General features: G+C 50.8%; 1 protein-coding gene across 4 annotated transcripts in view; it reads right to left on the bottom strand.

Annotated features, from left to right (window-relative positions):
* The window catches only part of CTC1 (CST telomere replication complex component 1), a 414,875-nt gene that overhangs the window by 15,086 nt on the left and 385,319 nt on the right, over positions 1 to 14,470 (bottom strand). The gene's annotated exons all lie outside the window — the stretch shown is intronic.

The following is a 14,470-nucleotide window of genomic DNA, read 5'->3' as shown; positions in this document are numbered from 1 at the left end:
CTGTCCTCTTGATTGCTTCAGCCACATGAGCACTCCCTCATCAAGCTTCGGGTCATGAGCCTGCATCAACTTCATGCGCTTCGATGGAAATCCAGCTTTGATTGCAGCCTCGATTGCATCCTTCTTGCTGAGAATGCTCTTCACGGTGGTTCTCTTAACTTCGACGCCCCATTTCTTGCTAATCTCCCTGGCCAACTCGGACTGATTCGGCTCCTTCTTCGCGGCATCGATGATCTCCTTCTTCTCCTTCAGCGTAAAGTCGGTTCGCTTGCGTTTCTGAGCTGACATTATGGGCTGAATTTGAAAAAAAATGATGTCACTGTTGTACGTGTGCCTGCGTGTCTGTGTGTGTGCTCGCGCTTTTTTGTGTCTCGTTGTGCGTGTTGTGATTGGCTTGTTGTGGCTGGCATCGGGGAGAAGAATCGCGTGTTTTGACACAGTCTGACTATGCGCGTACGTATTGAGTTATGTTGTGCGCAGCTCGACTGTAGTTCGTCGCTTCGCCTTTGGACGTGAGTGTGATAATCGAGCACTGCGCAATACAGACTTTTTCACGACTCGTGCCTTTTAACAGTCACACAGTAGTGGCATGGTAGCAAGAGTAGGGGGTGGCATAGTAAATTTATTTTGTATTGAATTTTGTCGGGACCGAGCAAAAGTGGTATAATAGCGAGAGTGGCATAGAAGCGAGGTGGCATAGAAGCGAGGTGGCATAGTAACGAGCTTTGACTGTATATGTATATATATACATATATATATATATATATATATATATATATATATATATATATATATATATATATATATATATATATTGTTGCGGTATTCGCGCCCGCCGGCGTGCTGACGGCCACGTAACTCGAATCGCGGCACGTCGCCCACCGGACGGACAATCCAGTCGTGACCCTCTCGGACTAACGCCGGGAACCAGTCACGGGTGGACCTTTCGGTCTCACCGCGATCGAGCCAATCAGCCCCCGCGTGGGACAGGGTTGCTCGCCAAATTCGACCTACCTAAGTACCCACGCGGAGGGTAGACCGGGCGATCGCACCTCGCCGCAGGTCGACTTCGGACACGGGCCACTTAAGCGACCCGTTCCGTACTATCAGAATAACCGAGCGGTGTTATCGTCGACCTCGACGGTTCGATTAATTATCGGGCGTATTCAGCCCACTACCAACCCTTTACGTGAAGCAAGATGGGGATTCAATAGAGGAAAAGACGAAGCGAAGCGGGAAACAGTTCAACACAAAGCACATTTATTCGCGGCACACGGGAGCACACATATACAATTCCACCAAATGCACACAGAAAAGACACAATGTAATTTACACAAAAAGCAAATGTAAAAGCGAAAACACAATGCAGAGCTAATACCGACTACCGAGCACACGGCAACACTTATACAATTCTACTTCACAGACGGCGCCGACAACACATACCCAAAACCAAGGAAAAGAATACCCTCAAGGATGAGGCGGGCCTGAGGCCGAGACCGGGTCGCGCCTACCCGTCTGGTGATGAGACGCGGAGCGGCGATGGCGCCTCAACTCCGCGGGCCTCGCGGACAGTGTCTGGTAGGGGGTGGGAAAGGGGCCCCCTTGGTCGCACTATCTCAGCGCGGGGGGAAACAGGAGGGGGTTGCTGATGCTCGGGGTATAGAGGATTTTTATTATCCCGCGACGAGCGTCTCCACCTCGGCCAGGTCGCGCTGTCGGCCTCCCTGGGGTGCAGCTCCCGACGCGCGCACCCCCTCGTCTGGTGTCGCTGCCTTTCCACAGCTCCGTCCCCTCCGTTCCGACTCCAACGCACACGACGACCAGCTCCTTCTTGCCAACTCCACCGCCCGCGAAGTCTTGACTCTCTGTTTCCGACTCTCCTACTCTCCTACTCTCCGCCTCTCGACTCCCCTACTCTCCGCCTCTGGACTCTCTGGACTGACGAACACGGTCCTTTTATCAGCCCCGTAGCTTCGCCCTCTCATCTTTGACCCCCTCCCTTCGACCTTTCACCTCGCTCCCCATTGGCCCGAGAAAAAGTGGGCATGAAGGCTTTTTGATCCATAAATTTGCATATATCGATCGCCCTGGGGGCGGGGCCAATTCGCCCCTCGCTCACCGATTGGACGGCAAAAAGTGGGCGTGTGTCGTTTTTGATCCGTTTTTGAAGCACAAAATCCGTGATTTTGTACACGCTGTTCGGCGCGCGCCCTGCACGAGTCCAACACCGGTACCCACAGCGGGGCAAGAACGGTGGCGATGCGACGGTTGCGAGGTGTGACGGGAAGGTCGTGGCGGTTGTGGTGAAGCGGCGTTGTGGTTGGTGGTTGATGTTGTGGTTGTGGTGGTAATCATGGCGGTTGGTCCAAAATAAAGATAGCAAAAGAAAAACGGCTATCCTGAAGAGTCGCAGCACGCATAAATGACATGTATTCCCACTAGACAACGGGTTTGGGCCTAACTACACATGTACTTACCGAGATACCTCACCTAAGGGACCTGAATGGTGGTTTGCGAATTTGGTAACCACAACACTACCCCCTCCCCTTTTTACAGACTCGTCCCGAGTCGTCAAATTTTCGTGTGCCATCTTGTGTAGTTTTCCCCTAGTACATTTTACCTACGGATCCCTGAGTGCGACATTCATGGTATTCGTGTCCCCCAAAATAAATAACCTGAGGGCTGCGTAACTACCTAAACAAACTCACTCACACGGACGACTTAAATAAAATTGCGGGCGCTAAGACATACATGCCGGGGGCGCACTCATATTTACAGTACATCTTAACCTTAACTTACAAATTTTACACTAAACCATGGCCCAGGATCATTGAACTCTGAAAAAGAAAAGCAGTTAGCAGGGAGCCAGGCTGCCCGCATGCAGTCTCTGGCTCAAAACAATGCAGGTGACAGGGAACGTGGCTGGCTGCTCACACGCAGTCCAAGGCCTTCCCTTTTGAACTGAACGCAGTGAACCACAACGGTGCATGGGCTGCACAAACGCAGTCTCCGTGCCAGCTCAAGTGGCACACGCAATGAACACAATGGATGGATGAATGGATGGACCGAATGCAGTGAACCACAACGGTGCATGGGCTGCACAAACGCAGTCTCCGTGCCAGCTCAAGTGGCACACGCAATGAACACAACGAATGGATGGATGAATGGATGGATGAATGGATGGACGCAAACACGGTGCACGGGCCGCCACTGCAGGCCCGTGTTGTTGCTGCCAACAGGGCAGTTCTTGCAGCTTGCAAACTGTTGCCTTGCGGATCCTGGCGCACATGGAAATTAACAGGGGGGGCAAAGCAAAATTGAACGGGGCTGGTGAACAAGGGCAGTGGGCATGGCATGGCATGGCAAAGGCAGCAGGCAAACTCAGCCCGCAGATGAACTGGCCGGCACAGGCCTTGAAGAAAAAAACAGCCAGCCGGCAGATGAAGTGGGCCGGCACAGGCCTCGCAGCACAGCAGCTGCAGACGATCCAGCCGGCACAGGCCTTGCTGCAAAAACAGCCAGCTGGCTGAAGTTGGCCAGCCTTTGCCGTTCCGTGGAGGTTGGTGGAGGGAGTGCGGTGGTGCTGGCCACTTGGAAGGCAGGCTCGGACATACCTACCTGTCTCCCTCCCACCTATCGCCTTTGCCTGTCACTGTACATACCCACTCCCTTAATTTGTCAAACCCCAATTTAGCCCCAACTTATTTTTTTGTTGTTTTTATTTTTACTTCCCCACTATAAATCGTCCCCTAACCCCCTTTATTGTCCTTGTTCGGCTAACCTATCCTGTCACCTAGCCTACTCCCAACCCCTACGTTCCCTTCCCGGAGGGGAACAAGGGAGAGCTAACGTCCTGTGTCGAGGCCCAACGAAGCCTCAGAATGGCCTCCCCAGAGTTCGGCGATCTATAACCAAAGTGGGTCCAGCGGCCCACAACGACAGCGAGGGGATGGATGGTGCGGAGGGGTACACTTCCTAATCTACCCTATCCATTTAACTGTTAAACTACCCCGGGGCTTTCAACAAGCGCCTCTCGCTTAAAGTATTGGTTCTAACAACCCAGATTCCCGTCGCCTGTGTTGGTGTCCTCACAATTTCGGGCCTCGCCCCCCAATTTTCTCTCCGTGCCCTCACACGGTCTCCTGGCTGGGACACGTGGCTCCCTTTGGCAGGCACGACCCTCTGCCGAATCTCCCGCTATGGCACCCCCGGGCACTACACTGCCTCCGAGCCTACCAGCTCCCTAACACCGGGAGTGCCCCCATGGCACCTCCCCTGAAACGCACACGTGGCAGGCCGGCCTCCCGGGCCCCTTTCCGAGGGTCACCCGTGCCCACAACACTGCCCACGCGGCTAATGGCGCCCCGGGCCCCCGCACCAAGCAGGCGCACCCGTGCCCACTACTCTATCCCGGCCCCCCATGGGCCCATGGCCTACCGCGGCCGACTAGCCTGGTGCCCGGGGTACCCACTCAGCGATACTCACCTTTCGCAGCCATGCTCCCAAGCCCGTCAACAGGGCTCCTGCACCCCTCCAAATGGGTTTCGAGCCTACATTCCCACCAACAACAAAACGACCTCCATTTTTCAATTTGACTAACCCCCTAACTCACTTTATACTGACCCCGGGGTCCCTTGGGCGGGAGTCACTCCTCCCCCCAATCACTCATCGCACCATGCATTCCCCATTCACTCCACACACACAGACCCGCTGGCCTCACTCACTCACCAAGCACATGCCTCACAACTCACCAACTCTTCAACACACACACCACTGAACTCTGCCATCCTTCTATCTGCACCCCCTAACTAACTCGTGCTCCCACGTCGTCCCTTAAACTACAGCACGTTCCTTTTAACACTACGTAGCTAAGCTACGTCCCCACTACACATTCACAAGTCTGTCACTGTCTCCGAACTCAAAAAAATCATTTCCCATTTTATTTCCCAACCTAAATCTGGCTACAATCCCTCTAACTAATCCATTCCACGGACTCCATGAGGACTTACCCCTGCCCCATGAAGTCGGTCTAGCTAAGCTAACCCTTCCCCCTAACTAGTTTTCATCCTGTGCCCAGGTAAGGGGGTCTTCCACCCCTTGCCCAGGAATCCTTTGCACCCGAAAGTGAGGCTTGTTCTTTTTTTTTCTTTACAAGCGCAGCGCCAGCGTGGCAACTCGCGCTCGCGCACTTTACACCTGCCCGTGACGTCATGCAACTGCACGTGTTCCTCGTCCCTCCTTGGACGGTACCATCCGGCAGAGATACCCCTCCTGCCGGATTCCAACCCCACGTGCAGCCATGACGTCACCGTGCGCATAAAAAAAAACACAAGCCCCACGTCTCGAGGGGTTCCCCACGCGAACACATGTGCTTTGCCCGTTGGAGCTTAACACACACGATCGCGTGGAAAACCCGTCCGGTCCAAATCCGTTTACCTGCCTAAACTTTGTCCGTCCGCGGGATCGGCAAATCCACCGCGTGCGTTTCCGGACCGGGACTTCACTCTCGCAAGCGAGCACGTGGCGGTCTCGTGCGTTGCACAGCACGAACCTCGTGCTCACTGCTGGGTGAACCCGGCACGGTCCCCGAAATAGCTACAGCCGCTACTCGGCTTTCTCTCCTCTGTCGCCGTCTCCGTCTCCATTCCACACACGCACACCTGCGTGTTACGACGCACACAGTCCACTCCATCACATTCACACCGGGAGATGCGGCTGCGTGCTCCCGCATGCCAACCGACATCTCCCTCTCATACCGCTCTCTCACACACACGGTCTCCCTTGCACACAGCGACCTTGCACACGGCCGTTCACTCACGCGTGCGGGGGCACTCACCCGCGGTGCCTCACTCGCACTCCGTGCCTCATCCACACACGCGGGGGCACTCAACCGCGGTGCCTCATCCACACTCCGTGCCTCACTCACACACGCGGGGGAACTCACCCGCGGTGCCTCATCCACACACCGTGCCTCACTCATACACGCGGGGGCACTCAACCGCGGTGCCTCATCCACACACCGTGCCTCACTCATACACGCGGGGGCACTCAACCGCGGTGCCTCATCCACACACCGTGCCTCACCCACACACGGCGTGCTGGGAAGCACGTACTCTGGCACCATCGCCACCACACCACTCACACACGGGGTCGCTTCCACACACGGGGACGCACTCACACCTTGCACCACACACACAGGGACAACCACACTGGGGATTCGTGTCCCCACAAGAGTCTCCGGGGCCTCTATACCCCCCAAGCTCTCCGTGCACCCGTCCACAGCACTCCTCCCCTCAACCTCGCAAAGCACGACCGAACTCACCTGGTCGTGACTCGCCTCAAGGGGGCAGACTCCCTCCCCTCGTTCCTGGAGGAGGCTATCCCGCTGCTCGCACCGGGTCCCTGCACGGTCCGCGAGCTCACCCCCATTATCCTCCACTACCTCCGTGTGTGTGTGTGCGTCACTTACCCCGTCTTCATCGTGCAGTCTCTCTATTTTTTTCGTCTCCCGCGTCTCCACACATCCACAAGTTTCTGCTGTTCCCTCCCGTCCATCAGTCTCCGCTTCTTTCTGGCGTCTTTCCCTTATCTTTATGTAGGTCAACCTTGCTTTCTCTTTAAGTCGCTCCCGTCCTTCCCTGTTTTTCACTCCTTGCTCTTTCACGATCTCCGCGTACCTCATCCTTGCTCTCCGTATTAATTGTTCTTTTCTCTCCCTCGCAATTACTTTCACCTCGTCTCTTGTCTCCCGAATTATTTTCTTACCCGCCTCCACCGCGGGCCTGTCAGCCGCTGCACCCCCTCCCAGCTCGTTCGTTCCGACACGTGGAGTCGCCATTTTAAGTTCCCTGCTAACGGCCTTCATGCCCGCCTGCAGGCATCGGCCCATATTCTGTGTCTCACCCCGTAGTTCTTTCATCTCTTCCCTCATTTGCTGTGTATTCGCATCCATCGTCGTTTTCACTTCATTTGTATTTGCATCCATCTTTTCATCCATTTTTTGTGTATTCGCATCCATCTTTTCGTTCATGCCTTTCCTTTCGTTTTTCATATTCGCATCCATTTTTTCGATCATTTCCGCCAGCATGGCGCATAGCTGGGCCATGTCGGATGCACTCAGCTGAGCCGTTTCGGCAAGGTTTGGGGAAGGGTTTTGGTGGAGAGGAGGGGGGGGGGAGGTGTCATACACCGCGGCCGCTGCCGCACCCATTTCGGGCTCTGGGTTCAGTTGGGCGAGTCCGTGTTCCTGCACAATCAACATTTCCTGCTCGGGGATTCCATCCTGGACCATGGATTCTACACATTCTACATCCATTTCTAATACCCACGGCTCCCGCTCGCCTTGAGACGCCATCTTGCTTCTCTTAAAGGGTTAATTTGCTCGCTCGTAATTTGGAGGGAATCGGGGGTCGCTTCTCTCACCCCTGGACCGATTCCCGTGAATTTAGCCGGAGACAGGAGAGCCCGTTTTCCTGTTCTCCGTTACCAGTGCCGTGAGGAGGGCGATGGGTTTGTATCGCACGACCTGACACCAGTGTTGCGGTATTCGCGCCCGCCGGCGTGCTGACGGCCACGTAACTCGAATCGCGGCACGTCGCCCACCGGACGGACAATCCAGTCGTGACCCTCTCGGACTAACGCCGGGAACCAGTCACGGGTGGACCTTTCGGTCTCACCGCGATCGAGCCAATCAGCCCCCGCGTGGGATAGGGTTGCTCGCCAAATTCGACCTACCTAAGTACCCACGCGGAGGGTAGACCGGGCGATCGCACCTCGCCGCAGGTCGACTTCGGACACGGGCCACTTAAGCGACCCGTTCCGTACTATCAGAATAACCGAGCGGTGTTATCGTCGACCTCGACGGTTCGATTAATTATCGGGCGTATTCAGCCCACGACCAACCCTTTACGTGAAGCAAGATGGGGATTCAATAGAGGAAAAGACGAAGCGAAGCGGGAAACAGTTCAACACAAAGCACATTTATTCGCGGCACACGGGAGCACACATATACAATTCCACCAAATGCACACAGAAAAGACACAATTCCATTTACACAAAAAGCAAATGTAAAAGCGAAAACACAATGCAGAGCTAATACCGACTACCGAGCACACGACAACACTTATACAATTCTACTTCACAGACGGCGCCGACACCACATACCCAAAACCAAGGAAAAGAATACCCTCAAGGATGAGGCGGGCCTGAGGCCGAGACCGGGTCGCGCCTACCCGTCTGGTGATGAGACGCGGAGCGGCGATGGCGCCTCAACTCCGCGGGCCTCGCGGACAGTGTCTGGTAGGGGGTGGGAAAGGGGCCCCCTTGGTCGCACTATCTCAGCGCGGGGGGGAAACAGGAGGGGGTTGCTGATGCTCGGGGTATAGAGGATTTTTATTATCCCGCGACGAGCGTCTCCACCTCGGCCAGGTCGCGCTGTCGGCCTCCCTGGGGTGCAGCTCCCGACGCGAGCACCCCCTCGTCTGGTGTCGCTGCCTTTCTACAGCTCCGTCCCCTCCGTTCCGACTCCAACGCACACGACGACCAGCTCCTTCTTGCCAACTCCACCGCCCGCGAAGTCTTGACTCTCTGTTTCCGACTCTCCTACTCTCCTACTCTCCGCCTCTCGACTCCCCTACTCTCCCCCTCTGGACTCTCTGGACTGACGAACACGGTCCTTTTATCAGCCCCGTAGCTTTACCCTCTCATCTTTGACCCCCTCCCTTCGACCTTTCACCTCGCTCCCCGCTCCCCTGGGGGCGGGGCCAATTCGCCCCTCGCTCACCGATTGGACGGCAAAAAGTGGGCGTGTGTCGTTTTTGATCCGTTATTGAAGCACAAAATCCGTGATTTTGTACACGCTGTTCGGCGCGCGCCCTGCACGAGTCCAACACCGGTACCCACAGCGGGGCAAGAACGGTGGCGATGCGACGGTTGCGAGGTGTGACGGGAAGGTCGTGGCGGTTGTGGTTGGTGGTTGATGTTGTGGTTGTGGTGGTAATCATGGCGGTTGGTCCAAAATAAAGATAGCAAAAGAAAAACGGCTATCCTGAAGAGTCGCAGCACGCATAAATGACATGTATTCCCACTAGACAACGGGTTTGGGCCTAACTACACATGTACTTACCGAGATACCTCACCTAAGGGACCTGAATGGTGGTTTGCGAATTTGGTAACCACAACAATATATATATATATATATATATATATATATATATATATATATATATATATATATATATATATATATATATATATATATATATATATATATATATATATATATATATATATATATATAAATATATATATAAGTATATATATATATATATATATATATATATATATATATATATATATATATATATATATATATATATATATATATATATATATATATATATATATATATATATACACACATATATACATATATATATATATATACACACATATATACATATATATATATATATATATATATATATATATATATATGCACATACATATATACATACGGTAAACTCACATTTACACTGTTGTTTGCGCATATTTGGAATAGTGCGGCGCCTGTCATTTATACCATATTAAAATGTGCGTTCACAAGTGATTGGAATTGTGCGACTCGAGTGCGTGAGTCATGCTGCGATTAAATTTTCGCACTGAAAAACAAGAAAACATGTTCGCGATAACACCTAGATGCCGGCTAGATTGCTTTCCCTCTCCATCACCTTCTCCCTCCCTCTTTTTCCGGAAACCCTCCATCTTAGCATCGTGCGTGTAGTGAAGTGTTTTACATTTGGCGCGTGAATTGTGCCGCTGTAATAAGCGTCTTCTTCTTCTTCTTCTTCTTCTTCTTCTTCTTCTTTTTCTTCTTCTTCTTCTTTCGGCTGCTCCCGATAGGGGTCGCCACAGCGGATCATCCGTATGATCCGCATAGTGATTTGGCACATGTTTTACGCCGGATGCCCTTCCTGACGCAACCCTGGTCGCCTGCCGCTGTAATAAGCGTAACCCTCTCCAATCATGACTGGAAAGCCTTTGTGGAGTAGCAAGGATGGTAGTGTGAGAAAAAGACAGAGGAAGGTCATCAGTATTGAAGTAAAAATGGATGTTTTAGGATGATGTGAAAGAGATGATCGTACAGCTGATAAGGGGTATGCGCTAGGCCTGAGTGAGACCACATTACAAACAATAAGAAATAGTGTGGAAATGATAAAATAAAGTGTGAAATGTGGAACCTCAGTGAGTGCGACAAAGACATCGTATGCTCAAAGTTCCATTACGGATACAATGGAACGCATGCTCAGTGCATGGATTATACACCAAAACCATGAGAACATGCCCGTCAACATGCTTGTGATACAAGCAAAGGCCAGAAGCATTTATAAGGACTGAAGAGATGAAGGTGAAGTGAAGCCATTTAACGCTAGTTATGAGTGGTTTTTGAACCTTCGGAAGCGTTACAACTATCACAACAAGAAAATGACTGGAGAAGCTGCTGTTGACGACGCCGTAACTGCCGAGAAGATTCCTGCATTTCTCATGGCTATTATCGAGGAAGGTGGATATTCTCCCAAACAAATTGTCAACATTGATGAGACGGGCCGATTTTGAAAGAGGATGCCATGTAGGACATACATTTCTCATGAGGAGAAGCCCGCACCTGGATTTAAAGCAATGAACGATCGCTTCACGCTGCTTTTGGGAGCTAACGCTGAGGCCATCCTCAATAATGCCCCAGGTCATGCACCATCCATCCAGAACCTTAACAAAAATATTAAGGTGGTGTTTCTTCCACCCAACATGACATCTCTAATTCAACCAATAGACCAGAAAGTGATTGCGAGATTCAAGGCATATTATTTCCAAAGAGCATTTGCAAACCTGGTGAAATCAACTGATAATGATCAGATGACTGTAAAGGAGTTATGGAAGGCCTTTACAACAAGGGATGCTCCATATAATGTTGAGGAGTCTTGGAAGGAAATCACTCGTTCCTGTATGGATGGTGTATGGGGAAACTTTGCCCTCAATTTGTTCACGGTTTCAAGGGTGGAAGCGTGAACAATGACGTGGCGAAAGCACCACGTAACATCGTCAAAATGAACAAGACTCCTGGCTTTGATGAGGTGGAGGAAGGTGATGTTGAGGAGTTGCTAAACTCATTCTGGGAGAAGCTCTCAAATGAGGACCTTCTACTGCTGGAGAAGGAACACGAGGTGGAGGAGTCACAGGCAGAAAGTGAAGAGGTTGAGCCACTGCGTACTCTCACTCATAAGAAGATGGCGGAAGATTTCGACCTCATCGATATGGGTCTCACCATCTTCGATGAAGATAACCCCAACACGGAATGCAGCTTAAGAGTGGCTCAAAATGTCCAAGCAGACCTCAGCTGCTATACGCTAATTCAAAAACAAAAGAGGAAGAAGGTACCTCAGATGACTTTGCTTTCCTTTTTTTCAAAAAAAGAGGAAGGGAAAGAACATCCAAAGGACGATGCCAGTGAGCCCTCAACATCTAGCGGTCAAAGAGTGAAACTGCATCTAGTATCCTCTCCAATTTAACCTCGGTCACCATCTTCGCCAAGGTCATCTGACCTCGATGATCCTCTTTCTCAATAACTCCTCCACTCCCTTCCCTTCCACCACTTCCAGAAACATATAGTTGCGGTTCTGGAAACCGCATGCCTCCAAGTCAATGGCATCCAACATACGTTGATTCCCAGACAGTTATTTCATTAGTATACGTGCAGTTTGACCTACCCCTGATGTCTAATGGGTCAACGGGACGAAGTGTGTTGTGTGGGTCTTCTAGCTAGGTCGAATTACATATCTCCGTTTTCCATTCAATCTCCATCTTCATTCCAACTCTTTCCTCTTATTCATGAAATAAAACAAGACGGCAGTCACCAGTACATTTACAGTGGAAGAGAGGCTGGTTGCGGTGGGGCGGTGCTGTGGGAGAGGAAACAGAAGTGAGACGATGGGCCAGGTGCAAGAATACTGTGTCTAAGGGAATAGTGGAATCGTACATTAAATCCCAACACTGAACAGGACACGTGCGGCGTGCCCTTTTCAACCCAAATCTACATCTGGTACTTATATTTCTCTTCTTTTCAATCCAAATCTGCATCTACTACTTGTATCTATCTTCTTTTCAACCCTGATTTATATCCAATCCTTTCCTTCAATCCATGACACAGATTGGGGCCAGCACCGCGCTCAGGCGGCCGACTGTGAAGATAAACGCTATGTGCTAACCACATGCTCGATAACAGACATGCGTGCAGCCCTGTGATAAATAATCACCACATTGTACGGGACGCGCGTGGCGACCGCCTGTGAAGATCACCGCTATGTGCTAACCACATGCTCGATAATAGACACTCGCGCAGCCCCATGATAACTACCATCGCACTGTACGGGACGTGCATGGCGCACATCTTTATTCGGGTCTGCACGCTGATTTACAACGGCATCTTAACATCAATCTTCGCTCGCCACCACGGCCACGAATATCTTCCGCAAACGGCAGAGATCTCGCACCTCCGCCTCGATGCAGCTGCCACCAAGCAGAGACATGCTGTACGGCCCAGATCGCTCGGGCCGCATGGCGTACGGACAGAACAAGCGTCTTGATCAGCGCCAACCGCAGAGCACCGGGGGTGCCCAAGCAGGCATGCGGGGCCGAGGCGATCCTCAGGCAGTCGCCGGAGCACGGCCGGGGAGTTTGGTGCAGGGCGATTCATGTCACGGTAATAGGAGCAAGACATTTCCGTAGCTCAGCCATGTCTCGCCGAATGTACAAGTGAGGCCACTTCCGGCCGAAGGGGCTGGGCTGTGTGAGGCCAGGGTCCAATAGGAGCACACCATTTCGGGTGACGACGCATCGCTTGGGGTCGTCACCCCACCCTACACCATGGGGTTTATAAAAGATGGATTGCGAAGCCGTTCGTGGCTACCCTTGCTTCAAAAGCTGGGACCTCTACATTTGACTGTTTCCCCGCCTTCCTTCTCGCATGCTGATTCTCGCTGCTGGCTCCAAACACCTGCCTGGTGATTCTCCTCTGTTGGCCCCGCCTCCCACTCGTCTGTCAGCTCCGCCAACTTTCTGGACTAGTGCACGCACTGCACTTGGCACCGTAACCAAGCAGGAGACAACGTGCTGACTCTCAAGGAGGGATCGCTCAGCGGAGTGTCCCCCAAAGTGTACTGGGTAGCGGGGCCGGCCGACCGTGCAAGGTATTGCGAGACTGTTAGCCCTAATCTCCTCTCCTTTCTCATGATTATCTCCTCTTCATTGGGTTGTGTGTGTGTGTGTGTGTGTGTGTGTGTGTGTGTGTGTGTGTGTGTGTGTGTGTGTGTGTGTGTGTGTGTGTGTGTGTGTGTGTGTGTGTGTGTGTGTGTGTGTGTATATATATATATATATATATATATATATATATATATATATATATATATATATATATATATATATATATATATATATATATATATGAATAAACACACACACCACAAACACAAACACAAATAATCTTTTTTTCTGAGATGCAAAATTTCTGTCATCGCGATTTTTCCGTACGTGCAAATTTTATCCCTAATTACTTATTTCCATTATCGCAAATTTCCGTGACAGCAAATTTCCGAATATTGAATGTCTGTATATCAAGGGATTACTGAATGTGGATATACACATACACATGAACCCCCAACTCCTCCCACCCTGCTCTCCTGGCACATAAAACATAAAATTTAGGTACCGTTTCTGAGATGGATGTTCATGACTCATACAACTCATCAGCATATCATCGTGCCCAAGCGAGAATTTCCAAGAATATTGGAGAGGAGCACAATAAAATATATTAATTCGAGTATGAAAGCCCGTCAAAAATGACAGGTTGGAATTATTTTATTCAAAATATTCGAGGAGACTGGAAGATATGATGTTTCGTAGCAAGGAAAAAAACGTCATTTTAAAACGCTAAGTGCACAAATGTGCCCTATTTTCTTTATCTTCTGGGATGTTTCATTTCGATAGTGCAGCCTCGTGAGCAGGCTTAAGCCTGAAGCCTCGGCCGAGCGTCAGGTGTGCTATTATATTCTTTATACAATTAGACAACCTACGGACGTAAATGAACACTCTTTTACTCTGCGTGCATTGCACATCATGTGCAGCAAATTTCACCTTCCTCCGCCTTGTATTTATTATTTTCAACAAGTTTCTTTACACTGCTGTTGATGCTCAGTTTGCAAGTCACCATCCACAATTCCAGGAGAAGAGACAAAATTACTCTGTTATGAAAAATGTTCTTTCAACTTTTTGTATCCTCAAAAATAGACCACAGTGAACACACAGTCAGTCATGTTCAAAGATTGGCCTTTAAAACCCTCTGGAAATCGTCCTCATGAAGGGGGACAGACACACGAATACACACTGTGTTTTATATCGGTAGATTAAAACAAGAACGTGA

This window comes from Eptatretus burgeri, chromosome 3, assembly GCF_056783735.1.
Source record: "Eptatretus burgeri isolate ZD-2024b chromosome 3, Ebu_testis_v1, whole genome shotgun sequence".
Lineage (NCBI taxonomy): Eukaryota > Metazoa > Chordata > Myxini > Myxiniformes > Myxinidae > Eptatretus > Eptatretus burgeri.
Note: the sequence above shows the minus strand (reverse complement) of the source record. Positions and strands in the feature narration are given on the sequence as shown.